Source organism: Chiloscyllium plagiosum, unplaced genomic scaffold (genome assembly GCF_037043375.1).
Source record: "Chiloscyllium plagiosum isolate Xiang-an unplaced genomic scaffold, Cpla_swu_hap1 HiC_scaffold_35, whole genome shotgun sequence".
Lineage (NCBI taxonomy): Eukaryota > Metazoa > Chordata > Chondrichthyes > Orectolobiformes > Hemiscylliidae > Chiloscyllium > Chiloscyllium plagiosum.
The window spans coordinates 30,238,755-30,265,837 of NW_028270173.1; the positions used below are offsets into that span (position 1 = coordinate 30,238,755).

The 27,083-nt window shown below is 47.7% G+C and overlaps 1 long non-coding RNA gene and 1 other non-coding gene across 3 annotated transcripts in view; both read right to left on the minus strand.

Annotated features, from left to right (window-relative positions):
• Nucleotides 1-27,083, minus strand: part of LOC122546215 (uncharacterized) — a 31,154-nt gene that overhangs the window by 3,718 nt on the left and 353 nt on the right. Inside the window, exons 2-4 of one of the 2 annotated variants that reach the window (XR_015752948.1) lie at nt 22,553-22,660; nt 20,473-20,498; nt 14,091-17,306 (exon numbers count right to left, since the gene is read on the minus strand). This is a non-coding gene — a long non-coding RNA (uncharacterized LOC122546215). Of the gene's footprint in view, nt 1-2,206; nt 2,233-4,149; nt 4,258-14,090; nt 17,307-20,472; nt 20,499-22,552; nt 22,661-27,083 lie in introns of those variants that run through there. The other variant, XR_015752949.1, reaches the window with a different exon arrangement.
• On the minus strand, nt 9,980-10,143 carry LOC122545014 (U1 spliceosomal RNA). The gene has a single exon (XR_006310482.1). It is a non-coding gene; the product is annotated as a U1 spliceosomal RNA (small nuclear RNA).

Genomic DNA, 27,083 nt, shown 5'->3' on the forward strand with positions numbered 1-27,083 from the left:
CCTCGAACAACTGACTGTGACTAGTCTCGGTCTTCTTGCTTCTGCACTCCATGTCTTTACTTTCGAACCCCTTTCCCAATCTGCTCTCCCAACCTTCGACACACTGTGCACGTACTCTCCCAGGGCCCATAGCTCCGGCCCCCTCTTTAGAATGAGCATCCTTTACTATATCTTCTCTCTCTCCTTGCTCTTCCAACTAAAATAAGTCACTTCAGTCTCCCTTGCATTGAACTTGGTCTTCCTTTGTACTCTGGAAGTCTGGTGCTATCTATCCCACAAGACAGTGGGATCCCCATGTGCGACCCCTCCAAAGCCTGACCACGTTGTACAAAGTACAAGCCAGGGCTGGGATGGAAATGCTCTCCAGTTGGCTGAAAGAGTTCAGTTCCAGCAACAGTCAAGAAATTTGAGGCCACCCAACGCAAAGCATCCAGCTTGATGGCCAACCAGCCACTGCCTTAGACATTCACTCTCTTCAGTATCGACGCACAGTGCCTGCAGTGGGTATTGTCTACAAGTTGTGTCGTAGCAACTCACCAAAGTTCATTCTTTGATAAGACAATGGCCCAGTGGTATTGTTGCTGGATTGTTAATCCAAACAGCCAAGTAATGTTCTGGGGACCTCGGTTCAAATCCCTGTCATGGCAGATGGTTGAATTTGAATTTGAATTCAATAAAGAATCTGGAATGAAGAATCAAATATTAACCAGGAATCCGTTGTGGGGAAAAGCCCACCTGGTCCTTTAGGGCAGGAGATCTGCCATCCTTACCTGGACTGGCCTACATGTGACTCCAGGCCCACGTCAATGCGGTTGACTCTTCTCTGGGCGATGAGGGATGGGCAATAAATACTGGCCTAGCCAGGGGCTCCCTCGTCCCGTGGGTGAATTAAAAAAACATTCAACTGCTCCTATGAATCCTGTGACCTCTCTGAGAGCAAAGGCAGGTGATCCACGGGAACATCTCAACATGGGAACATCCCTCCAAGCCTCACTCTCTCCTGAAGTGGAACTTTAGCGGTGTTCCCTTTACTGTTACCATGAGAGAATCCTGCAGCTCCCTTCCTGAAAGCACTGTGCCCCCAAACCATATCAGATCAAGAAAGCACCCTCACCCGCTCCTTCTCAAGGGCAATGGGGGATAAATAATCCACGTTAACCTTGGCACTGATGCTGATACATCAAGAATAAATGAAAATAGAGCCACCGTGAATGGTCCACAACTGTTTAAGATACATTGCTATTGATGGTACCCGGCTATTGAAGGGCTGTTGCAGTACCAGGCAGCAGCTCACTGTCACCTTCTCGAGGGCATGTAGGGACGGCCAATGGATGCTGCTTCAGCCAGTGATGCCCATCTCCCCGACTGGATGAGAGAGGAAAGCCAAGCCTTTGGATCCGAGGAGAAAGTGAGAACTGCAGATGCTGGAGTTATCAGAGTGGAGAGTGTGGTGCTGGAAAAGCACATCAGGTCAGGCAGCATCCGAGGAGCAGGAAAATCCACATTTCAGGCATAAGTCCTTCATCAGGAGCCCTTCAGCTCCCGCCCGCATTCACAGCCCGGATCCTAGATCTCGGATCGTCCGGCCCACTTGCCAGGGCACCTGCGGCCCCCCCCAGGGGCCGAGAAACTGATCCACCCAGTGCCGGTTTTCCCGGATCAGGGAATTGTCCCATTCCTGTGCTCACCGCTTGGGAACAAAATCCGAGGCCAGCGATCCACGTCTGCGAGCCTTCCATGGGTCCGCCTCTGACAAACCGTCACAGATCTGATCCGCCAATTCCCTATCCCTCTTTCCCAGAGTCGCTGAGTCCTACAGCACGGAAACAGACCCTTCGGTCCAACTGGTCCATGCTGAACATAAACCAGCTGCCTTCTCCTGGCCCATATCCCTCCAAATCTTTCCTATTCATGTCTGTATCCAAATGTCTTTTAACTCTTTGTAACTGCATCCACCTCCATCACTTCCTCAGGAAGATCAATCCACACACGGACCACACTCTGTGTAAAATAAAATTGCCCCTCATGTCTTTCTTAAATCTATCTTCTCTTAAAAATCCACCCCCCGCCACAATCCGAGGGAAAAAGTACACCTCTTGCTGTGACTTCCCCCTTTGGCTGGAGGGGTGTTTGCCGTTTGTGTATTAGTCCCTGGATTTATTTCCCGAAAATTAAAAAGTTGGTTATGGGAATGGCGTGGACTCACCTCTCTGACTGTTTCTTGTTGCAAAGCTGCAAAATAAGGCAAAATGGTCATTAATTTACGCAGCGACCAAAGAGTTTGTGAAATACCTTCTGAACATTCATCAACCATGCCATTTGTCTGCAAATATCTCAGATGAAAGGATATAAATGTCAGGGTAGCTTCTTCAGGAAAGAAGAAGGTAACTTGATCGATGCCTTTAAAGGGTGGTGACGAGAGATGATTAGAATCCTTACAGTATGGAAGCGGGCCATTTGGCCCATTGACTCCACACTGACCTGCCAAAGAGTATCCCACTCAGATCTCCCCCAATTCCCTGAAACCCTGCATTTCGCATAGATAATCCACCTAGCCTGCAGACTATGGGCAATTTAGTATGGTCAATCCACCTAACCAGTACATCTTTGAACTGTGGGAGGAAACCCACACAGACACAGGGAGAATGTGCAAACTCCACACAGACAGTCGCCCCAGGCTGGAATTGAACCCAGGTCCCTACTGCTGTGAGGCAGCAGTGCTAACCACTGAGCCACTCCAAATATGTCTGACGGTGGGAGTTTAAAATGAGAGCTCTTTGATGTAAGACGATCAACAATGAATCCCGATGAAGAATTCAAGAGTAATGTGAGTGATTGAGGCTTTGAAGAGGGGCACTGGAGGATTATTTGGATAGGAATGGGTGCAGGGATATGGTGAAAAGGCAGGAGAGTGGCACTAGGGAATGGAACCAGGGCAGGCAGGATGGACTGAGTGGCCTACATCAGTGCTGTAATAATTCAATGATGTTGTCACTCTGCAATCCACCTGATGTGTGGTGGGAGTGTCCCACTCACTAGCTCCTTCTCTGAATGACTCCCGACAGCGGGAATGCAACTCAGGTTTACCAGATGGATTCCCGGCACGCCGGGACGAATGCACGAGAAGAGGTTGAGTCAGCTCGGATTATATCTGCCGGAGCTCAGTAGGACAAGGTGGGTTGGCATCTCATAGAAGCCGATGGAATTCTAACAGGAGTGGACAGGACAAATACAAGAAGGACGTTTCCAATGACCGGTGAGCCCAGAACCCGGGGTGACAGAATAAGGATATGGGGCAAACCATTTAAGATTAGATTCCCTGCAGTGTGGAAACAGGCCCTTTGGCCCAACAAGTCCACACCCAACCTCCAAAGAGCCACTCCCCCTGACTGTTGCAATTTAGAATGGCCAATTCACCCTGACTTGCACACCTTTGGATCCCACCCTCGGGCGACTGTCTGTGTGGAGTTTTCACATTCTCCCAGTGTTTGGGTGGGATTCCTCCGGGTGCTCTGCTTTCCTCCCACAGTCCAAAGATGTGGATTGGCCATGCTGAATTACCCAGAGTGCCCAGGGATATGCAGGTTAGGTGCATTAGCCACAGGAAACGTGGGGTGATAGGGTAAGGGGATGGTCTGGGTGGGATGTTCTCCAGAGGCTCAGTGTGGACTCATTGGGCTGAATGGCCTGTTTCCATACTGCATAGATTCTACAAACTCTCCGAGCCTCTGCCCAATGGAAGAGGATGGAAGAGACTAAATCCAGGGTGGGAGGGGTCTTTAACCATGTTGGTTGCTTTCCTGAGGCAGTGGGAAGTGTAGATGGAGTCAGTGGATGGAAGGATGGTTTGTGTAAGCGACAGGGCTGTGCTCATGACTCTCTGTAGTTCCTTGCGACCCTGGGAAGAGCTGTTCCCAACCACGCTGTAGTGGATCCAGATGGAATGCTTTAAGTGATGCATCAATAGAAATCGTTAATAGTCTTGATGGATGTGCAGAATTTCCTTAGCCTCCTGAGTAAATAGAGATGGTGTTGGCTTGACAGAGAGCGTGAATCTGTCGGGCCAAACGGCCTGTTTCTGTGCTGTTAGTGTAATGCAGTTCAATGTCATTTTTAGTGATAAGAAGAAATATGATTGGAAATACTTACCACTGCTCCGTCGATAAATGACAAGGGCGAGACTGATTGCCAATGCAACAAGCACCGAAACCACAACGATGGTCACACCAGTTAAGTCCGCACCACCTTGAAGTCCGGCTACAAATGAGAACACATCCAAGATTTCAAAACTAATTTTGAAATGAGTAAACCAAGCAGGTGATCCATTCACTGCATTACAATGCAAAGCTTTAACATGAGTTGTGGGGGATATTTGCTGATGACTGTAGAGTGTTCAGTGCCATTGTATTCCTCACTCCACATTCACATGCAGCTCGGCCTGGACAACATTTACGCTCGGAATTAATAAGTAGCAAGTAAAGATGGTGCTACACAAAAGCTGGGCAATTCGGAGACGCTGGTGTTGGACTGGGGTGTACAACGTTAAAAATCACACAACACCAGGTTATTGCCCACCAGGTTTAATTGGAAGCACTAGCTTTCGGAGCGCTGCTCCATCACCAGGTGGTTGTGGAGAATAAGCTCGTAAGACACAATCTTATTCTCCACAACCACCTGATGAAGGAGCAGCGCTCCGAAAGCTCGTGCTTCCTGATAAACCCATTGGACAATAACCTGGTGTTGTGTGATTTTTAACTCTGTTAGGCAGGGTTTGACAACATTTAGAAGAATAATTGGTCTAGGTGACTTTCCTGTGAGGGACACAAGAGATTCTGCGGCAGTGAGCGTGAATCTAAGATAGTGTGTTTTTTTCGCTGCCAGGATTAAGGATTTCCCAGGGCATTTGAAACACCTTGTTAAAGGGGAGAGTGAGAAACTGAACGATATTGTACGTATTGGTAGGAATGACATGGTTAGGGAAAAGATGAAGACTTTACAGAGTGAATATAAGAGGTTAGGCAGAAGATTAAAAGGCATGACCACGAGAGTAGTAATCTCTGGTTTACTCCCGCTGCCAAGCTTGAATGGGGGAAAGAATGATAGGATAAAGAAGATAACTTAATAGCTGAGGAGGTGGTGTCATGTTCAGGGATTCAGGGATTCGTGTATCATTGGGATCTCCTCTGGGGCAGAAATGACCTGCTCAAAAAGGGACCAGTATCCTAGCGGGGAAATCGGCTAATTCTATGAGATTAGATTAGATTCCCTACAGTGTGGAAACAGGCCCTTCGGTCCAACCAGTCCACACTGACCCTCCGAAGAGTAACCCACCCAGACCCATTTCCCTCTGACTAATGCACCGAGCACTATGGGGCAATTTCCCATGGCCAATCCACCCTGACCTGTACATCTTTGGACCGTGGGAGGAAACCGAGCACCCGGAGGAAACCCACGCAGACACGGGGAGAATGTGCAAACACCACGCAGACAGGAGGTAGAGTGCTCAGCATTATGGGTAAAGACAACAATCTCACCATCAACATCAGCAAAACGAAGGAGCTGGTTATTGTCTTCAGGGAGTGGAGTGGAAGGCACATTCCTGTCTGCATCGATGGAGCTGAGGTGGAGGTGGCCAAGAGCATCAACTTCCTGAGAGTGACGATCACCAACAATCTGTCCTGGGTCACCCACAACTGACGTGACAGTCAACAACATCTCTCCTTCCTCAGGAGGTGAAGGAAATCCGGCGTGTCCACAAGGACTCTTCCCAATGTTTTATAGATGCACCATAGATAGCGTCCTGGACACAGCGAGGTATAGCAACTACTCTGCCCAGGACCATGAGAAACTACAGAGAGTCATGAACACGGCCCAGCCCAGTCCATCACGCAAACCAGCCTACCATCCATTTACTCCATCGGTACATCCCACTGCCACAGGAAAGCAATCAACCCAATCAAAGACCCTTCCCACCTCAGCTATACTCCCTCCCACCCTGTTCCATCGAGCAGCTATAAAGGCTCCATTGAATAACCTCTGTATGTGTGTGTGTAGGGCGGGTGGGGTGTGTGTGTGTGTGTGTGTGTGTGTGTGTAGGGCAGGTGGGGTGTGTGTGTGGGGGGGGGTCGGGTGTGTGTGTGTGTGTGTAGGGCGGGTGGGGTGTGTGTGTGTGTGTGTGTGTAGGGCAGGTGGGGTGTGTGTGTGGTGGGGGGTCGGGTGTGTGTGTGTGTGTGTGTAGTGCGGGTGGGGTGTGTGTGTGTGTGTGTGTGTGTAGGGCAGGTGGGGTGTGTGTGTGTGGGGGGGTCGGGTGTGTGTGTGAGTGTAGGGCGGGTGGGGTGTGTGGGGAGAGGGTAGCGGGTGTGTGTGTGTGCGTGGGGGGGAGGGTGTGTGTAGGGCGTGTTTGTGTGTGTGTGTATTGCGGGTGTGTGTGTGTGTGTGTAGGGCGGGTGGGGTGTGTGTGTAAGGCGGGTGGGGTGTGTGTGTGTGGCGCGGGTGGAGTGTGTGTGTGTGTGGGGAGGGGGGTGCGGGTGTGTGTGTGGGGCGGGTGGGGTGTGTGTGTGGGGAGGGGGGCGCGGGTGTGTGTGTGTGTGTGTGGCGCGGGTGGGGTGTGTGTATGTTGGGAGGAGGGGGGACGGGTGTGTGTAGGGCGTGAGTGTGCGTGTGTAGGGCGGGTGTGTGTGTGTGTGTGTGTTGGGCGGGTGTGTGTGTGTGTAGGGCGGGTGTGTGTGTGTGTGTGTGTATGTGACACACCTGTTGCAAAGGCAGCTGGCAACCCCACGCACACACCCCCTCATCTCAATGATGTCATTCCATCAGAATATGCTAACACGAACATTTTCCCAGGAACCATCTGTCGACCTTGAGCGAAAGCAGAGTGGTTGTTTCTCCTTGCTAACTGGTGCGTGGTTATTTCTCGAGGTCAGTTAAACTGTGTTATTTTTTATTTCAAAAATATCCTTTTTCATAAAATAATTTGATGGTCTGTACAATTGGTCATGCCATACATATGTAAACATGTACATACAGAGATCAGAATTTATCATTTTTATACAGGTCTGTACATTTTTTGATCATATGCCCATATAATTAGCTGAGGCGTCAGCAGAGCCCAAATGACTGCCTGGGCCCCCTGTTCATCGTTAGGCAGGCAGATGTTACACAGTGGTCTTTCCCCACTGCGCCTTGGCGGCAGCTGCCCCAAGCTTCAGCGCGTCCCTCAACACGTAGTCCTAGACCTTGGAATGTGCCAGCGTGCAACACTCAGTCGGGGTCAACTCCTTCAGCTGGAAGATCAGCAGGTTTCGGACCACCCAGAGAGCGTCCTTCACCAAGTTGATGATCCTCCAGGCACAGTTGATGTTCGTCTCGGTGTGCGTCCCGGGGAACAGACCGTAGAGCACAGAGTCCCGTGTCACGGCGCTGCTCGGGACGAACCTCGACAAACACCACTGCATTCCTCTCCAGACTTCCTCTGCATAGGCACATTCCAGAAGGAGGTGTGTGACAGTCTCGTCCTCCCCGCAGCCGCTTCGAGGGCAGCGTGCGGTGCGGCTGAGAGTCCGGGCGTGCATAAAGGATCTCACAGGCAGAGCCCTTCTCACCACCAGCCAAGCCATGTCTTGGTGCTTGTTGGAAAGTTCTGGCGATGAGGCATTCTGCCAAATGGCTTTGACAGTCTGCTCAGGGAACCGCTCGATAGGATCCGCCCTCTTCTTTTCCCGAAGGGTCTCAAGGACACTACGTGTTGACCACTTCCTGATGGACTTGTGGTCAAAGGTGTTTTTCTTCATAAACTTCTCCACGAAGGACAGGCGATACGGAACGGTCCAACTACTCGGAGCGTTCCGCGGCAGCGAGGCCAGGTCCATCCTTCGCAACACCGGGGACAGTACGTAGTGACACTTGGTGTTTGCGTACCGGGGATCCACGCACAGCTTGATGCAGCCACACACAAAGGTGGCCATCAGGGTGAGGGTGGCATTGGGTGTATTTTTTCCCCCGTTGCTCAGATCTTTATACAGTGAGTCCCTTCGGACCTGGTCCATCTTTGACCTCCATATAAACTGGAAGATGGCCCGGGTGACTGCAGCGGCACATGTTCTCGGAATAGGCCCGACCTGTGCCACGTATAACAGCAATGACAGTGCCTCACACCTGATGACCAGGTTTTTTTCCCGCGATGGAGAGCGACCATAGCTTCCATCTGCCCAGTTTCTAACTCACTTTTCTGATATGCTCCTCCCAAGACTTGGCGCACGCCCCAGCCCCCCCGAACCAAATACCCAGCACCTTCAGGTGGTCAGTCCTGACGGTGAAGGGGATCGAGGATTGGTCGGCCCAGTTCCCGAAGAGCATGGCCTCGCTCTTGCCTCGGTTTACCTTGGCCCCCGAGGCCCGTTCGAACTGGTCACAAATGCACATGAGTCTGCGCACGGACAGCGGATCCGAGCAGAAAACAGCGACGTCATCCATGTACAGGGAGGCCTTAACCTGCAGGCCCCCGCTGCCAGGAATAGTCACCCCTCTCAGGCTCGCATCCTTCCTGATGGACTCGGCAAATGGCTCTATGCAGCACACAAACAAGGCAGGAGAGAGGGGGCAGCCCTGTCTGACTCCAGATCTGACTGAGAAGCTATCTGATTCCCACCCATTGATTGAGACTGCACTGACAATGTTGGTGTAGAGCAGTCTGATCCAATTGCAGATTCCCTCCCCAAAGCCCATTTTGGAGAGAACGTCTCTCATATACCTGTGCGATATCCTGTCAAAGGCTTTCTCCTGGTCCAGGTTGATCAGGCAGGTATCCAACCCTCTGTCCTGCACGTAGGCAATCGTATCCCTGAGGAGTGCGAGACTCTCAGCGATCTTCCTGCCTGGCACTGCACAGGTTTGGTCAGGGTGAATCACCGACCCCAGAGCAGACCTGACCCGGTTGGCGATTACCTTTGAAAGAATTTTGTAATCTGCATTCAATAGTGAGATTGGTCTCCAATTTCTGAGTTCCTCCCTCTCCCCCTTCCGCTTGTAGATGAGGGTGATGATGACTTTCCTCATGGATTCACTCATGGTACCTGCTCGAAGCATACTGACATACACCTCCAGCAGGTCCGCCCCTTCCCTACTTTGTTTTTAATTTCAAAAATATACTTTATTCATAAAATAATTTGATGGTCTGTACAGTTGGTCGTCCATCTTTGACCTCCATATAAACTGGAAGATGGCCCGGGTGACTGCAGCGGCACAGGTTCTGGGAATAGGCCAGACCTCGTGTCCATCAGGGCTCTGGACATGGCGTCCAGTTTACTGTCCACCCCGTCGGATCGTCCATCTGCATCAATGATACAGTTGAAGTCTCCGGCCAGAATGACCGGCCTGGACGTAGCCAGCAACTGTGGAAGCTGCTCCAGGACGGCCAACCGTTCACTCTTACCCACTGGGGCGTACACATTAATCAGTCTCAGGGGAGCATTCCTGTACATGATGTCGGCGACGAGGAGGCGCCCGCCCACCACCTCCTTAACCTCGGAGATGGTGAAGTTGCCTCCTCGCAACAGGATACCCAGGCCGGAGGTGCGGCTATCGTTGCCCCCCATCAATCTCGACCATCTCCTGTAGCTGCTGAGGTGCGGTATCCCACACTCCTGCAGAAACTGGACGTCGGCTTTAACGTTGGCCAGGAAGGCCATCGTACAAACACATTGCGTAGCCGATTTGATGCTACGCACATTGATACTGGCAATTTTTATAATCTCTCCGATAAATTGTTTGGGCCAAACAGCCTGCCTCCAATACTGTAAACTTGTATGATTAGAAGAATAAATGCACAGAGCTGAACATAAGAGAGGATGGTGTAAGACGTGCAGCATTATCTGTGGACTGAGGTGAAACTGAATTGAAGATAGATGCTCGGTATATAGGAAACAGTATAAAGCAGAGAGTGAGCGCCCTCTGTTGAATGATCTACTTTTTGTTTGTAAACCAGGGGAGAGCGCGAACGCAGTCCCCCACTACCACAAATTTTGCAGTCGAGTATCCCGCATTTGGGGACATCGCAGGCGTCAGCACACCCGAAGTGCAATGGGATAGCCTCGTCCTGGGAGAACCACCTTAGTGATCATGGTATCTCCCCTGCCAGGTAAGTATGCTTAATACTCTCACTCGCTCAAACCCAACAACAGCCCACAGCTCTTACACTCACACTGACTACATTTTCCAAAATCGAAAATTCACCTGCCTGAGGTTCCCTGTCTGCACTACAGCGCAATTTCTCACCTGGATCAAAGAACACCCGGAAAGAGTCATGTTTCACTGAATACTGCACTCACTGGGCGCCCTGACAAGCTGCGCTAATTTGCATTTCTTCCTCAAACGGAAATGCTCCGCCTCTGCCCGCCCCCTTCACACTGTCTCCTCCTTCACCAAAACAAAGCCCCAGAAATGTCTCACACACCTGAACCACTCTGTTATCAAACACTGTTTAGAATGTAAGGTGAACGCGAATTAAAAACAATTTTTAAGCTTTGCTGGTGAAACTTGAAAGATATTTTGAAATCCCTTTTTTCTAATCCCTACAAATTGAACAAATCTTCTTTTGTGAAAGTGCAGCTTTGCAATCTCCCACCCTCTGTGTCCCACCACGCAATTCAATTCCTTCAGGAGACCTCACGGTTAAGATCAAGGATTCCAGGTACAAGGAAATATTTCTCAACGTTGTTTGGATGTGACATTAAACTGAGAGCACCACCTTTTCTGGATGCACATTCAACACCCTCTGGTGTTAAAGAAACAGGCCCGTCATTCAAATGTAAATATCATTTTTATATGTCTCTGATTTACTTGCTTACTTCCAGCCTAGTATAAATACCTTCTCTCAGCCTAGTTTAAATACCATCCTTTTTCTCCCTTTTTTTTAGCTTTGACAAAGGGTCAGTTAGACTCCAAACATCAGCTTTTTTCTCTCCTTCCAGATGCTGCCAGACCTGCTGAGATTTTCCAGCATTTTCTCTTTTGGTTTCAGATTCCAGCATCCGCAGTAATTTGCTTTTATTAATAAACATTGGAGTTTTACTCTAATCAACAAACTTTTGTTTGTGCAAGATTGCATTTTCAGAGGGTGATAGAGAGGTTTGTACTACCCCGATTATAGCGGGTCAAACTGAAGGTCAGGCTGTTCATCCTGCTCCCAAGGTTTCTGATTCTTGGTGCTGATGTTCTCTCTGGAGTGTGTGAGGGACCCCTCTGACTACTTTAGCGGAGGAACTGGCTGAGAATTCAGGAGTAGACACATCTCTCACGGGATGGCTTGAATCCTGGTTTGGAAAATGGAAGGGGGTGGTGGTTTCTATCCTTACTTCCCTAATAGTAGTAGTTGGGGTATTGGTGGCCATTGGCTGTTGTGTCATACCCTGTATACGAGGGCTCACCCAAAGACTGATTGAAACAGCCTTGATGAAACAGATGCCCCTAAAAGGGAATCAGACAGAGGAACTTTATTGGCTAAATAATGAGGAGATGAGTAAAACCAAGATGGATGAAATCTCCCGAATGATGCTTGCGAATTTCGGGGGCGATGTTTAAAAAAAATGCAGAAGATAACAAATGGTAAAAACAGAAATAGGGGAAATTGTGGGATATAGGTAAATTAATGTTTCTTCTGCAGATCTGCAATTCTGCAATTATAATTTCTGATACAGAGTAAATGAACTCACATCAGTGTGTAATTGTTTTAGCCAAGAGCTGAGTCAACAAGAATGGAAAATATGTAAAGGAAATATATAATTGTTTTCGTATCAGTTAAAAATGGTATGTTAGCATGAAACGTGATTGCAAAACAATGGTAGATGTATGGGCAAATAGATAAGAAGTTGTTAGGGGATGACCTCAGCTTGTATAACAGTAGGTAAAAACATCTGTTTCCCACTTGTACGGAGACACAGGAACAAACCCTAATTAAAGAGGTCATAAAGATCAGAGTGGCCTCTGGAGAGGCCCAGATGGAAAGAATATGCCTAACAATGACCTGCAGTGGGATGACGTCAAACGACCTTATGAGGCCAGAGATAAGCATTCTATCACGGACAAGGCCGGATAAGCAGGAATGGTGGGATCAGTCTTAGGGGAGTGAATGATGTAAGCGGGGGGGGAACAATGAAATAAGAAAAAATATGTAGGGACCCAAATTATAGAAATTTCGAGAGTTTGTTGAATTTGGTGTGTATGTTCTCTGGCTTGCCCGGCACTAGACATTACACCCACTTGCAAGTGTAACAATAAAGGACACCACTGATTCAGATTTTTGTCTCGGACTTCAATTATTGAAGTGAGTGAGTTTTGTTTCTCACATGCGCTTTTCCAGTAACACATTTTCAGCTCTGATCCAATTCCAAGCACACTGTTCAGTTGGCCGGTTTTCCCAGCATGCCCTTCAGTAGGCCAATGTTGCTTCCAGTCTCCCAGAACAGCTGTTACTTTATTTCAAAGGGACAGTCCACTACCCGCAAAAGAGGATACAAAGATTTCCTACAATTTTCCAGAAATTTCATCAGCATTACCCTGGAATGCCAACATACCTCTCCCGAAACTCACCATCCACCATGTCCTTCTGTTTTGTGAATACCGATGCAAAGTATTCATTAAGGGCCTCACCCATTTCCTCTAGCTCCACATATAAACTTCCTCCTTTGCCCATGAGTGGTCCTACCCTTCCCTTAGATCCCCTCTTGCTCCATATGTGTGTATGAAGTGCATTGGGATTTTCCTTAATCTTGCTTGCCAAAGATATTTCATGCCCCCGCCCCCTTTAGCTCTCTTAATTCCTGTCCTTTCCCGTTTTTTGTTTGCTTCTCTGTCTGTCTTCAGTAACCCTAACCTAACGTATACCTCTTTTTTGATTTGACTGAGGTCTCAATTTCTCTTGTCGTCCAAATTTCCTGAATCTTGCCATTCTTATCCTTTATTTTCACAGGAACATGCTGGCCCTGAACACTAATCAACTGGCCTTCAACAATTCCCACATGACAGATGTGAATTTGTCCTCAAACAGCAGCCGCCAAACCTACTTCCCCTGGTTCCTGCCTCAGGTTGTGGGAGTTAGTATTCCCCCTCTGTTTTCTTTAAAGCCTGGAGAGTGGGGGGGGGGGGGCAAAGGTGGAGGCCTTTGTTGGCAGTGACAGCAATGCCAAAGTGAGCTGGGCACAACTCCATTCCAGCCCAGGGTCTCCCGGGGATGAGGAGCAGATCCCAGGCTGACTCCTCCAGCCTGGACTCGGAGGCCAGGCCGAGGCTCAGCAGCTAGGCCGAGGCTCTGCAGCTAGGCCGAGGCGCAGCAGCTAGGCCGAGGCTCAGCAGCTAGGCCGAGGCTCAGCAGCTAGGCGGAGGCTCAGCAGCTAGGCCGAGGCTCTGCAGTCTTGTCCATCTACCTCCAGCTCAGTGTTTATATCACACACCCTCAGTCATTTTATATCAACTTCCAGCCCAGTATTTATATAACACGATCCCAGTCTTTTTATAACAACACCCCCAGCCCAGTGTTTATATAACTCCCCCAGTCATTTTATAACAACCCCACAGCCCAGTATTTATATAACACCATCCAGTCATTTTATAACAACATCCCGAGCCTAGTGTTTACATAAAACGCACCCCCCTGTCATCTTATAACAACCCCCCAGCCCAGTGTTTATATAACACCCCAGTCATTTTATAACAACACCCCCAGCCCAGTGTTTATATAACACCCCAAGTCATTTTGTAACAATACCCCCCAGCCTAGTGTTTATATAACACCCCCCAGTCATTTTATAACATCCCCAGCCCAGTGTTTATATAACACCCCAGTCAATTTATAACAACCCCCACAGCCCAGTATTTAGCCAACATCCCCCAATCATTTTATAACAACTCCCAAAGCCCAGTGTTCATATAACACCCCCCAGTCATTTTATACCAACCCCCACAGCCCAGTATTTATATAACACTCCCTCCCCCAGTCATTTTATAACAATACCCCCCACACCAGTGTTTACGTAATTTTCTCCCCAAATCATTTTATAACAATAGCATGAAAACAATTAGTAAACATGAGGTAGCGATAATGACTTTATTTTATAAAATGAACACATTAATAATTTTATCAAACATTATTTCACTTTGTAATAAAATGTTTTTCAATCATTTTTCCCTCAGGTTGTTAAATTTGGTGCCAGTCCTGATGTTGTTTGTTGTAACCCAATTAAAGGACATTTGAATGACTATACCATTGCAGAGACGTTCTGATACATGAAGTACTATTAGACCTTAAAACCAACGATAGTTTTATATGTCAAGCTGAATGGATTATGTGTTGTTCTTTGTGCAGAGTGTAGGTGTTGCTGGCTCAGTCAGTAAAGGTTGTGCTTCACGTGAGCCAAGAGTTATGGAAACCGTCTTCTGGAAGCCATTTGGTGTGAAGGAAGTGGGTTCCCAGAAAGGGAGGTCCAACTCTTTCACTCAGCAAGAGTGAAGAAATGGTGATATCGTTCCAGTTTGGGATGGTGTGACTTGGAGGGCAACATAAAGATGGTGGTGCTCCCTTCAATTTGCAGCCCTTGTCCCTCTAGGTGGGTATGTATGGGTGGCACAGTGGCTCAGTGGTTCCCACCGCTGCCTCACAGCGCTGGGGACCCGTGCTCGATTCCACTCTCGGGCGACGACTGTCTGCGTGGTGTTTGCACATTCTCCCCGTGTCTGCGTGGGTTTCCTCCGGGTGCTCTGGTTTCCTCCCATGGTCCAATGATGAGCAGGTTTAGGGTGGATTGACTGTGCTAAATTGCCCCATAGTGATCAGGGATGTGTCGGCTAGCATGGGAAATGTAGGGTTATGGGGAAAGGATGGGTCTAGGCAGGAGGTTCTTTGGAGGGTGGGTGTGGACTTAATGGGATGAATGGTCTGCTTCCACACTGTAGGGATTCTACAGTATCTTGGGTGTATCATGTTTCTGTTGAAGTGAATTGCTGCTGTGCTTCTTGTTGCTACAACAAGTGTCCCTGGTGGAGGGTGTACGATGGTGGGTACGGTATCAATCCAGTAATGGATAGTGTTGAGCTTCTTAAATGTTTGTCGATGCTGCACTTATCCCTCACACTGCTGATGTATTCTCTGGACAGCTCCCTTGTGACTCTTTGTTGTGGTGTAACCAATGCAGAGCTGAGCCTATCAGGCCCAGGAATAGTGCTCACACTCAACTTTTTATTTGTTCTTGGGAAGGGAGCAATGTCACATTTATTGTCCGCTGCTAAGCTGTTATTTTGTTGAAAGAATTCGGAATCCCTGGGGATAAATTTGGCTTCTGGCCCGGGTCCAACGTGGATGAAATGGAATCAATTGCCTGATATTGAAGTCGATGGAAATTAAAATAAAGATGTGCTGTATAGCTCTGATCTAATCTGATGCTGCACATTAACACCAAAGTGGAACATCCCATTTGCTGTCTCTGGATTGTTTGTCAAGGAAACGTTGATGAATAGAGAGATCTGGGAGTACAGGACCATCGTACCCTGAAGGTGGCTGCACAGGTGGATAGAGTGGTCAAGAAGGCACATGGTATCCCTGCCTTCATCGGACGGGGTATTGAGTATAAGAGCTGGCAGGTCATGTTAAAATTGGACAAGACTTTAGAATTGAGAATACTGTGTACAGTTCTGGTCGCCACATTATCAAAAGCATGTGGACGCTTTGGAGAGGGTGCAGAGAAGGTTTACGAGGATGTTGCCTGGGGTGGAAGGTGCTAGCTATGAAGAGAGGTTGAGTAGATTAGGATTGTTTTCATTAGAATAAAGGAGATTGAGGGGGGACCTGATTGAGGTCTACAAAATCATGAAGGGTATAGACAGGGTGGATTGAGAGAAGCTTTTTCCCAGGGTCACGCGTTCAAGGTGAGCAGTGAAAAGTTTAAGGGGGATACACGCAGAAAGCACCTTACACAAAGGGTGATAGGTGCCTGGAACACATTGCCAGCAGAGGTGTTAGAGGCAGACACGGTAGATTCATCTAAGGTGCGTCTGGACAGATGCATGAGTAGGTGGGGAGCAGAGGGATACAGATGATTAGGAGTGGGGCGTTAGGTTTAGACAGTGGATTTTCATCAGCTCAGGCTTGGAGGGCCGAAGGGCCTGCTCGTGAGCAGTAAATCCTGTTTGTTCTTTGGACAATATACCCTGTACATGGCATTGTGACACTGAGCATGATGAAGGGCTATTCCCCGAAACGTCTATTTTCCTGCTCCTGGGATACTGCCTGACCTGCTATGCTTTTCCAGCACCACTCTGATCTGGACTCTGATCTCCAGCATCTGCAGTCCGCACTTTCACCATACTGAGCATGATGCTGAGTACAGGAGTTGGGAGGTCATGTTATGGCTGTACGGGCATTGGTTAGTCCACTTTTGGAATATTGTATGCAATTTTGGTCTCCCTGCTATCGGAAGGACGTTGTGAAACTTGAGAGGCTGCTGAAAAGATTTACAAGGACGTTGCCAGGATTGGAGGGTTTGAGCTATGGGGAGAGGCTGAATAGACTGGGGCTGTATTCCCTGGAGCGTCGGAGGCTGAAGGGTGACCTTATAGAGGTTTATAAAATCATGAGGGACATGGATAGGGTTCATAGTCAAGGTCACTTACTCAGGTTAGGAGAGTCCAAAACTAGAGGGAATAGGTTTAGGGTGAGAGGGGAAAGATATAAAAGGGACCTAAGGGGCAATTTTTTCACGCAGAGGGTGGTGCATGTATGGAATGAGCTGCCTGAGGAAGTGGTGGAAGCTGGTACAATTCTAACATGTAAAAGGCATCTGAATGGGTACTTGAATAGGAAGGGTTTAGAGGGCCAAGTGCTCTTAATATGGGATATCTGGTCAGCATGGATGAGTTGGACCGAAGGGTCTGTTTTTGTGCTGTACACCTCCATGATTCTATGACTGGACATAAATATGTGTTTATAAAATTACATAAGTGTATCTATTTTAAATATCTAATATTTTAATCTGCATTTGCATGTCTTGTTTGATAGTTTCAGATTAGACTGAAGGTTGCATTGAGTTGTTAGTTTCCCACACTTTACAGGGGTGAACCATACTGTATAAGTGACTGGTGAGGGCCTCTTGTGGTGCAGTGGTAGTGTTCATATCCCCAGACCAGGAGGCCTGGGTTCAAGTCCCACCTGCTCCAGAGCTGTGTAATAACATCTCTGAGCAGGGTGATTCGAAAAGTAGGTGAAATTAAAAAAAGAATTGCTGACTGGTGGCATGTCACTCTACATTGGTGTTGCTGGTAACCTGCAATAGATCAGATAACCAAGTTAACTTCAGGGTGGCTAACAGCTTTGTAACACAACAGGCTGACCAAATTTTCTTGCAATTAATTTTACAACCATCCGCAATGTCATAAGCTTAATTCTTCCAGTTTTTAATAACTCAATCTAAACCCATAAATCGTATTTGGAGTCAATTTACTATGAGCTCAGAACAGAATTGATCATACTTAATTCCATAAGACATGAGATTTTGGAGACAACTTGTAGCTCAGGTTGTGAATCAGGCTGTATGTTTGCTCTCTGAGTTGGTAGGTGTGTTCTGAGATGTTTTGTTACCATGCTCGGTAACATCATCAGTGAGGTGAAAGTGAGGACTGCAGATGCTGGAGATCAGAGTCAAGATTAGAGTGGTGCTGGAAAAGCACAGCAAGTCAGACAGCATCCGAGAAGCAGGAAAATCGACATTTTGGGTAGGAGTCCTTCATCAGGAATCCCCAACCCCCAACATTATCAGTAAGTCTCTGGTGAAGCACTGGTATTCTGTCCCACTTGTGTCTTGGTCTGTTAAGGTGGGCGATACCATTTCCGGTTCAGTTTCTGAGAGGTTGGTAAATGAAGTCCAAATCGATATGTTTGTTAATGGAGTCCCGGTTTGAATGCCAGGCCTCTAGGAATTCCCGTGTCTGGCGTTCAAACCGAAACTTCATTGACAAACGTAGATTTGGACCCCATTTACCAACCCCTCAGAAACAGAACCAGAAGTGATAACACCCACCGCAACAAACCAAGACAAATAAACAGCATGTGGGACAGAACCCCGGCGCTTCACCGGAGGCTCACTGACGCTGTTACCGAGCGTGGTGACAAAACGCCTGAGAACAAACCCACCAGCTAAGCCAGCAAACTTACAGCCTGATACGTAAGACATTGCAGCCAATAAGGACATGTCCTCGAACAACTGACTGTGACTAGTCTCGGTCTTCTTGGTTCTGCACTCCATGTCTTTACTTTCGAACCCCTTTCCCAATCTGCTCTCCCAACCTTCGACACACTGTGCACGTACTCTCCCAGGCCCCCACTTTAGAATGACCATCCTTTACTATATCTTCTCTCTCTCCTTGCTCTTCCAATTAAAATAAGTCACTTCAGTCTCCCTTGCATTGAACTTGATCTTCCTTTGTACTCTGGAAGTCTGGTGCTACCAGTCCCACAAGACAGTGGGATCCCCATGTGCGACCCCTCCAAAGCCTGCCCACGTTGTACAAAGTACAAGCCAGGGCTGGGATGGAAATGCTCTCCAGTTGGCTGAAAGAGTTCAATTCCAGCAACAGTCAAGAAATTTGAGGCCACCCAACGCAAAGTATCCAGCTTGATGGCCAACCAGCCACTGCCTTAGACATTCACTCTCTTCAGTATCGACGCACAGTGCCAGCAGTGGGTATTGTCTACAAGTTGTGTCGTAGCAACTCACCAAAGTTCATTCTTTGATGAGACAATGACCCAGTGGTATTATTGCTGGATTGTTAATCCAAACAGCCAAGTAATGTTCTGGGGACCTCGGTTCAAATCCTGTCATGGCAGATGGTTGAATTTGAATTTGAATTCAATAAAGAATCTGGAATGAAGAATCAAATATTAACCAGGAATCCGTTGTGGGGAAAAGCCCACCTGGTCCTTTAGGGCAGGAGATCTGCCATCCTTACCTGGTCTGGCCTACATGTGACTCCAGGCCCACGTCAATGCGGTTGACTCTTCTCTGGGAGATTAGGGATGGGCAATAAATACTGGCCTAGCCAGGGGCTCCCTCGTCCCGTGGGTGAATTAAAAAAAAATTCAACTGCTCCTACGAATCCTGTGACCTCTCTGAGAGCAAAGGCAAGTGATCCACGGGAACATCTCAACATGGGAACATCCCTCCAAGCCTCACTCTCTCCTGAAGTGGAACTTTAGCGGTGTTCCCTTTACTGTTACCGTGAGAGAATCCTGCAGCTCCCTTCCTGAAAGCACTGTGCCCCCAAACCATATCAGATCAAGAAAGCACCCTCACCCCCTCCTTCTCAAGGGCAATGGGGGATAAATAATCCACGTTAACCTTGGCACTGATGCTGATACATCAAGAATGAATGAAAATAGAGCCACCGTGAATGGTCCACAACTGTTTAAGATACATTGCTATTGATGGTACCCGGCTATTGAAGGGCAGCAGCTCACTGTCACCTTCTCGAGGGTATGTGGGGACGGCCAATGGATGCTGCTTCAGCCAGTGATGCCCATCTCCCCGACTGGATGAGAGAGGAAAGCCAAGCCTTTGGATCCGAGGAGAAAGTGAGGACTGCAGATGCTGGAGTTATCAGAGTCGAGAGTGTGGTGCTGGAAAAGCACAGCAGGTCAGGCAGCATCCGAGGAACAGGAAAATCCACGTTTCGGGCATAAGCCCTTCATCAGGAGCCCTTCAGCTCCCGCCCACATTCACAGCCCGGATCCTAGATCTCGGATCACCCGGCCCACTTGCCAGGGCAACCGCGCCCCCCCCCCGCCCCGGGCTGAGAAACCGATCCTCCTAGTGCCGGTTTTCCCGGATCAGGGAACATTCATCAACCGTGCCATTTGTCTGCAAATATCTCAGATGAAAGGATATAAATATCAGGGTAGCTTCTTCAGGAAAGGAGAAGGTAACTTGATCGATGCCTTTAAAGGGTAGTGACGGGAGATGATTAGAATCCCAGTGACAAACCGTCACAGATCTGATCCGCCAATTCCCTATCCCTCTTTCCCAGAGTCACTGAGTCCTACAGCACGGAAACAGACCCTTTGGTCCAACTGGTCCATGCTGAACATAAACCAGTTCCAGCTTCTTGCTCCTGGCCCATATCCCTCCAAATCTTTCCTATTCATGTCTGCATCCAAATGTCTTTTAAATCTTTGTAACTGCATCCACCTCCATCACTTCCTCAGGAAGATCATTCCACACACGGACCACATTCTGTGTAAAATAAAATTGCCCCTCACATCTATCTTAAATTTATCTCCTCTTAAAACTCCACCCCCCGCCACAATCCGAGGGAAAAAGTATACCTCTTGCTGTGACTTCCCCCTTTGGCTGGAGGGGTGTTCGCTGTTTGTGTATTAGTCCCTGGATTTATTTCCCTAAAAAGAAAAAGTTGGTTATGGGAATGGCGTGGACTCACCTCTCTGACTGTTTCTTGTTGCAAAGCTGCAAAATAAGGCAAAATGGTCATTAATTTACGCAGTGATCAAAGAGTTTGTGAAATACTTTCTGAACATTCATCAACCATGCCATTTGTCTGCAAATTAGATTACATTGCAACGTGGAAACAGGCCCTTCGGCCCAACAAGTCCCCACCGACCCGCCGAAGCGCAACCCACCCATGCCCCTACATTTACCCCTTACGGGCAATTTAGCATGGCCAATTCACCTGACCCTGCACATCTTTGGGCTGTGGGAGGAAACCAGAGCACCCGGAGGAAACCCACGCAGACACGGGGAGAACGTGCAAACTCCACACAGTCAGTCGCCTGAGTCGGGAATTGAACCTGGGTCTCAGGCGCTGTGAGGCAGCAGTGCTAACCACTGTGCCACCGTGCCGCCCACAAATATCTCAGATGAAAGGATATAAATGTCAGGGTAGTTTCTTCAGGGAAGGAGAAGGTAACTTGATCGATGCCTTTAAAGAGTGGTGACGGGAGATGATTAGAATCCCTACAGTATGGAAGCGGGCCATTTGGTCCATCGACTCCACACTGACCGGCCAAAGATCCCACTCAGACCTCCCCCAAATACCTGTAACCCTGCATTTCGCATAGATAATCCACCCAGCCTGCAGACTATGGGCAATTTAGTATGGTCAATCCACCTAACCAGTACATCTTTGAACTGTGGGAGGAAACCCACACAGACACAGGGAGAATGTGCAAACTCCACACAGACAGTCCCCCGAGGCTGGAATCGAACCCGGGCCCCTGGTCCTTTGAGACAGCTGTGCTAAACACTGAGCCACTGTGCCACCCAAAGGGCTCAGATGTGGAGAAATGTCTTCTCCCAGAAAGTGGGGAGTCTTTGGAATTTAGCGGCACAGAAAGAAGCCGAGCTCAAAACACTGCATGATTTCAAGAAGGAATTGGATAAAGCACTTGGGACCAAAGTGATGAAAGGGAAAAGCAGGAACAGGCTCATGAGTTGGATGAATATGTGAGTGAGAAAAGAATAGAAGGGTGTGTTGATTGGGTGAGGTCAACTTGGGGAAGGAGGAGGCTTGATTGATTTGATTTATTGCTCTCTCATGTACCACAACACAGTGAAAAGTGTTGTTTTGGGTGCTCTACCGGCAGATCGTTCCCACGCAAAGTGCATCAGGGTAACACAACACAGTGCAATGTCATAGCCGCAGAGAAGGTGCAGAGGCAGAGATCAGACTTAACATTTGAGAGGTCTGTTCAAGAGCTTGATAACAGCGGGGAAGAAGGTGCCCTTGAATCTATTTGTACAGTGGCTCAGTAGTTAGCACCACTGGCTCACGGTGCCAGGGACCCGGGTTCGATCCCACCCTCGGGCGACTGTCTGTGTGGAGTTTTCACATTCTCCCAATGTTTGCGTGGGATTCCTCCGGGTGCTCTGGTTTCCTCCCACAGTCCAAAGATGTGGATTGGCCATGCTGAATTACCCAGAGTGCCCAGGGATATGCAGATTAGGTGCATTAGCCATGGGAAATGTGGGGTGATAGGGTAAGGGGATGGTCTGGGTGGGATGTTCTCCAGAGGCTCAGTGTGGACTCATTGGGCTGAATGGCCTGTTTCCATACTGCATGGATTCTACAAACTCTCTGAATCTCTGCCCAATGGAAGAGGATGGAAGAGACTAAATCCAGGATGGGCGGGGTCTTTAACCATGTTGGTTGCTTTCCTGAGGCAGTGGGAAGTGTAGATGGAGTCAGTGGATGGAAGGATGGTTTGTGTGAGCGACAGGGCTGTGTTCATGACTCTGTAGTTCCTTGCGACCCTGGGAAGAGCTGTTCCCAACCACGCTGTAGTGGATCCAGATGGAATGCTTTAAGTGATGCATCAATAGAAATCGTTAATAGTCTTGATGGATGTGCAGAATTTCCTTAGCCTCCTGAGTAAATAGAGATGGTGTTGGCTTGACAGAGAGCGTGAATCTGTCGGGCCAAACGGCCTGTTTCCGTGCTGTTAGTGTAATGCAGTTCAATGTCATTCTTAGTGATAAGAAGAAATACGATTGGAAATACTTACCACTGCTCCGTCGATAAATGACAAGGGCGAGACTGATTGCCAATGCAACAAGCACCGAAACCACAACGATGGTCACACCAGTTAAGTCCGCACCACCCTGAAGTCCGGCTACAAATTAGAACACATCCAAGATTGAAAAACTAATTTTGAAATGAGTAAACCAAGCAGGTGATCCATTCACTGCATTACAATACAAAGCTTTAACATGAGTTGTGGGAGATATTTGCTGATGACTGTAGAGTGTTCAGTGCCATTGTATTCCTCACTCCACATTCACATGCAGCTCGGCCTGGACAACATTTACGCTCGGAATTAATAAGTAGCAAGTAAAGATGGTGCTACACAAATGCTGGGCAATGGCCATCTCCAAAAGCAGAGTGCATTTAGCCAGCTCTCCATGATATGGGTGGCACGGGGGCTCAGTGGTTAGCACTGCTGCCTCACAGTGCCTGGGACCAGGGCTCAAATCCAGCCTCAGGCGACTGACTGTGTAGAATTTGTACGTTCTCTCCATCGATGTGTGGGTTTGCTCCAGTTTCCTCCCACAGTCCAAAGGTGTGCAGGTTAAGGTGGATTGGCCATGCTAAGTTGTCCCATGGCATTCAGGGATGTGTGTGTTTGGTGGTTTAGTCATGCGGGTTTTCTGAGATGGGTCTGTGTGGAATACTCCTCTTCGCAGGGTCGGTATGGACCTGTCGGGTCGAATGGCCTGCTTCCACACAGTAGGGATTCTATGGGCATCCAAAGACACCACCATTAACAGAATCACTTACTATCAACACCCTTGGAACATCAGCATCAATGGGAAATGTAACTGGAACAAGCCCATAAATGCTGTTGTTACAGGAACAGATCAAAACCTGGGAACTCTGCAGGGGGTAACACCTCCTGACTCCCTTATCACCATCCAGGAGCAATAGCTCTTTATATCTTTCCCCTCTCACCCTAAACCTATGCCCTCTAGTTCTGGATCCCCCCAACCCAGGGAAAAGACTAAAGTCTATTCATCCTATCCATGCCTCCTCATGATTTTATAAACCCCTATAGGGTCACCCCTCAACCACCGGTGCTCCAGGGAAAACAGCTTATTCAACCCCTCCCTTGTAGAATCTCTTTGGATTATCCAACACTTATCTGCCAAGGCCATCCCTCGTCCCCTCTTTGCCTTCATGATCTCACACTTAAAAATAACCTGACACTATTTATACTGTTCCAAGAGATTCATTTATACCCAGCTGTCTATATCTAATGTATGATTCTTTTTTTATTCATGACTAGAACTTCAATCTTCATTCATCCATTGTTCCCTAATCCTACCAGCCTTACCTTTGTCTTGGTTCGAGACAAAAAAAACTGCAGATGCTGGAATCCAAGGTAGACAAAAACGAAATGTTGACTTCTCCACCTCCTGATGCTGCCTGGCTTGCTGTGTTCTTCCAGCCTCCTGCTTGTCTATCTTACCTTTCACTTTAACAGGAATGTCATAATTCTGAACTCTCATTGTCACTCTTTTGAAAGCCTCCCACTGATTAGACATCCTTTTGCCCGCTAACAGTTTGCTCCAATCAAATTTTGAAAGTTCTTGCAGGGAGAATGAGCCATTTGGATACAGAACTGGCTCAAAGGTAGAAGACAGAGGGTGGTGGTGGAGGGTTGTTTTTCAGACTGGAGGCCTGTGACCAGTGAAGTGCCACAAGGATCGGTGCTGGGCCCTCTACTTTTTGTCATTTACATAAATGATTTGGATGCGAGCATAAGAGGTACAGTTAGTAAGTTTGCAGATGACACCAAATTTGGAGGTGTAGTGGACAGCGAAGAGGGTTACCTCAGATTACAATAGGATCTTGATCAGATGGGCCAATGAGCTGAGAAGTGGCAGATGGAGTTTAATTTAGATAAATGCGAGGTGCTGCATTTTGGGAAAGCAAATCTTAGCAGGACTTATACACTTAATGGTAAGGTCCTAGGGAGTGTTGCTGAACAAAGAGACCTTGGAGTGCAGGTTCATAGCTCCTTGAAAATGGAGTCACAGGTAGATAGGATAGTGAAGAAGGCGTTTGGTATGCTTTCCTTTATTGGTCAGAGTATTGTGTACAGCAGTTGGGAGGTCATGTTGTGGCTGTACAGGACATTGGTTAGGCCACTTTTGGAATATTGTATGCAATTCTGGTCTCCTTCCTAACGGAAAGATGCTGTGAAACTTGAAAGGGTTCAGAAAAGATTTACAAGGATGTTGCCAGGGTTGGAGGACTTGAGCTATAGGAAGAGACTGAACAGACTGGGGCTGTTTTCCCTCGAGTGTCGGAGGGTGAGGGGTGACATGACAGAGATTTACAAAATTATGAGGGGCATGGATAGAGTAAATAGGCAAAGTCTTTTCCCTGCGGTCAGGGAGTCCAGAACTAGAGGGCATAGGTTTAGGGTGAGAGGGGAAATGTATAAAAGGGACCTAAAGTGGCAACGTTTTCATGCAGAGGGTGGTGCGTGTATGGAATGAGTTGCCAGAGGAAGTGGTGGAGGCTGGTACAATCACATCATTTAAAAGGCATCTGGATGGGTATATGAATTGGAAGGGTTTGGAGGGATGTGGGCCAAGTGCTGGCAAGTGGGCCTAGATTGGGTTGGGATATCTGTTCGGCATGGACGGGATGGACCGAACGGTCTGTTTCTGTGCTGTACGTCTCTATGACTCTGTGACTCCAAATACATTCAGAGTAAGAGAGCAATTAGAGAGAGAGAGAGAGTATGGCCCCTTAAAGATCTAAGAAATCATCTCTGTGTTGAACCTCAAGAGATGGGAGAAATATTAATTGAATATTTTGCATCAGTTTTTACTGTGGAGAAAGAAATGGGAGCTGGAGGATTCAGCGATGCTTTGAAATACGGACGCTTTGAAAATAGTTCACATTACAGAAGAGGAAATGCTGGAGGTCTTAGAAAATATAAAGGTGGATAAATCCCTGGGACCTGATCTACTGTATCCCAGGATGTTGTGGGGAGTTAGGGAGGAAGTTGTGAGGCCCCTTACAGAAATATTTGTATCATCTACAACTATAGGTGAGGTCCTGAGTGACTGGAGCGTGGCTAGTGTTGTGCCTTTGCTTGAGAAGTGATGTCAGGAGAAGCCTGGGATCCATAGGCCTGTGAGTCGGACTCCGGTGGTGGGTAAGTTGTCTGAAAGATAGTATTTGTATGCATTTGGAGAGGCAAGGAATGATTAGGGATAGTCAGCATGGTTTTGTGGGCGGGAGATTGTGTCTCACAAACGTGATTGAGATTTTTGAGGACGTAATCAAGAAGATTAATGAGGGCATGGTGGTAGATATTGTTTACTTGGACTTGACAAGGTTTCACGCGGTAGAGTAATTAATAAAATTAAATCACATGAGATTCAAGGTGAGCTTGCCAATTAGATACAGAATTGGCTTAACAGTAGGACTCAGACAGTGATGGTGGAGGGTTTTTCTTTTGAACTGCAGGTCTGTGACCAGTGCTGCTTTTGTTTGTCATTTCCAGAAAGGATTTCGATGGAAATATAGAAGGCATGGTTAGTAGGTTTGTGGATGATGCCAAGATTGATGGCATAGTAGACCGTGAAGAAGGTTATCTAAGATTATAAAGAGATCTTGAGCAACTGGGTCATTGGGCTGAGGACTGGCAAATGGAGTTTAATTTGCATAAATGTGAGGTATTGCATTTTGGTAAAACAAACAGGGGCAGGACGTATACAATTAAAAATAGGGCTTTGGGTAGTGTTGTACAACAGAGAGACCTAGGAGTTCAGGTACATAATCCTTTGAAGTTTATATCAGATATAGACAGGACGGTTAAGAAGATGTTTAACATGCTTGCCTTCATTGCTCAGTCCCTTGAATACAGGTGTTGGGATGTTACATTGAGGTTTTACAGGCCTTTGGTGAGGCCTCTTCTGGAATACTGTGTCCAGTTTTGGTCACCCTGTTCTGGGAAGGATGTTATCACACTGGAGAGGTTTCAGATGAGATTTACCAGGATTTTGCTGGGAACGGAAGGTTTGAGTTATCAGGAGAGACTGGATAGGCTGGGACTTAGTTTTACTGGAGGGTAGGAGGTTGAGGGGTGACCTTATAGAGGTTTATAAAATCATGAGAGACATGTATCTTTTCCCTAGGGTGGGGGATTTCAAGACTTAGTGACATATTTTTAAGGCGAGAGGAGAAAAATTTAAAAAGGACATGACGGGTAATTTATTTGCTCAGAGAGTCGTTCGTGTGTGGAGTGAACTGCCAGAGGAAGTGGTAGATGCAGATAAGTTACAACATTTAAAAGAGATTTGGATAAGTGCATGAATACGAAATGTTTGGAGGGATATGGGCCAAGTGCAGGCAGTTGGGACGGGTTTAGTTTGGGATTATGGTCGGCATCGACTGGTTGGACTAAAGGGTTTGTTTCCATTCTGGATGACTGTATGACTCTCTATAACTGGGTCTGAATAATAAGTACTGGCCTAGCCAGTAACACCCACGGACCATGACTGAACGAATAAACAAAA